This window comes from Cebus imitator, unplaced genomic scaffold (genome assembly GCF_001604975.1).
Source record: "Cebus imitator isolate Cc_AM_T3 unplaced genomic scaffold, Cebus_imitator-1.0 Scaffold258, whole genome shotgun sequence".
In the NCBI taxonomy this organism is placed as follows: domain Eukaryota; kingdom Metazoa; phylum Chordata; class Mammalia; order Primates; family Cebidae; genus Cebus; species Cebus imitator.
The window spans coordinates 2873846-2875743 of NW_016107573.1; positions in this window are offsets into that span (position 1 = coordinate 2873846).

Consider the following 1898-nt stretch of genomic DNA (forward strand, 5'->3'; position numbering starts at 1 on the left):
GGAGAATCACTTGAACCTGGGGGGGTGGAGATTGTGGTGAGCTGAGATTGCGCCATTGGACTCCAGCCTGGGTGACTGAATGAGACTCCATTTCAAAAAAAAAAAAAAAAATTATCTGGGTGTGGTGGTGGGTGCCTATAATCCCAGCTACTTAGGAGGCTGAAACAGAAGAGTCACTTGAACCCAAGAAGCGCACAGGTTGCCGTAAGCCAAGATGGTGCCACTGCACACCAGCCTGGGCAACAGAACAAGACTGTTTTTTATTTTTATTTTTTAAAAAAAAGGCAGTCATGGTAAACATACCTGTAGTTCCAGCTACTTAGGAAGCTGAGGTGGGAAAATGACTTGAGCCCTGGAGTTCGGAGTTTAAGGCTGCAAGGAGCTGTGATTGCACCACTATTCTCCTGCCTGGGCAACAGAGTGAGAAACTGTCTCTAAGAAAAGAAAAATAAACAATGACTCACTCAACAGTTAACCACTGCTAATAGTCTGGTGTGAGACAAAGCAGCACATTTAAGAAACCCTGTTTCCTCATTTCTGTTTGAACCTCTGACTCTGTGATGAAATGCAGCTCTCAGGAAGAATCCTTGAAGACAGGACAGGATAGAGTACGTACCCCCAACATCTCTTGCTTATTAGATTCCTTAAAAGATAAATGACTTGGCTGGGCGCTGTGGCTCACGCCTGTAATCCTAGCACTTTGGGAGGCCGAGGTGAGTGAATCACCTGAGATCAGGAGTTCAAGACCAGCCTGGCCATCATGGTGAAACCCCATGCTTAAAAAAAAAAAAAAAAAAAAGATAAATGACTCTAGGCTGGGTGCAGTGGCTCACCCTGTAATCCCAGCACTTTGGGAGGCCAAGGCAGGCAGATTGCTTGCGGTAAGGAGTTTGAGACCGGCCTGGACAACATGATGAAACCCTATCTCTACTAAAAATATAAAATTAGCCCAGTGTGGTGGCAGGTGTCTGTAGTCCCAGCTACTCAGGAGGCTGAGGCAGAACTGCTGGAACCCGGGAGGTGGAGGTTGCAGTGAGCCGAGATCATGCTACTGCACTCCAGCCTGGGCAAAAGAGTAAGACTGGGCACAGTGACTCACACCTGTAATCTCAGCACTTTAGGAGGCTAAGGCAGGAGGATCACTTGAAGCCAGGTGTTCAAAACCAGCCTGGTCAACATAGCAAGACCCCATCTCTACAAAAGAAAAATTTCAAAATTAGCTAGGTGTGGTGGCAGGCAACTGTAGTCCCATCTACTGGAGAGGCTGAGGCAGGAAGATCCTTTGAGCCCTGGAGTTGGAGGCTGCAATGAGCCATGATTGCACCACTGCACTTCGGCCTGGGCAACAGAGTGAGACCCTGTCTCAAAAAGAAAAGACTTCTTAATAAAACTAACTTTAATTATTTATGCCTTTTTTGTTTGTTTTGAGATGGAGTCTCGCTCTGTCACCCAGGCAGGAGTGCAGTGGCATGATCTAGGCTCACTGCAACCTCTGCCTCCTGGATTCAAGCAGTCCTCCCACCTCAGCCTCCTGAGTAGTTGGGACCACAGGCACATGCCACCAGGCCCAGCCTGGGCGACAGAGTGAGACCCCTGTCTACAACAAATAGGAAAAATTAGCCAGGTGTGGTGTCACGTGCCAGTTGGCCTAAGTGTGGGAATGTGGCCCACCTGAGGCAGGTGATCTATAAGCACACTCTGACCTTGCAGCCGTAAGCTTGTCCTCATGTACTGAAGAACAACAGAATAACTGCAAGAATGTTCCCTGCTTTATTGTTTTGTTTTGTTTTTCAGGCAGAGCCTCACTCTATCACCCAGGGCAGAGTGCAGTGGCATGATCTCGGCTCACTGCAACCTCCGCCTTCTGGGTTCAAGCGATTCTCCTGCCTCAGCCTCCC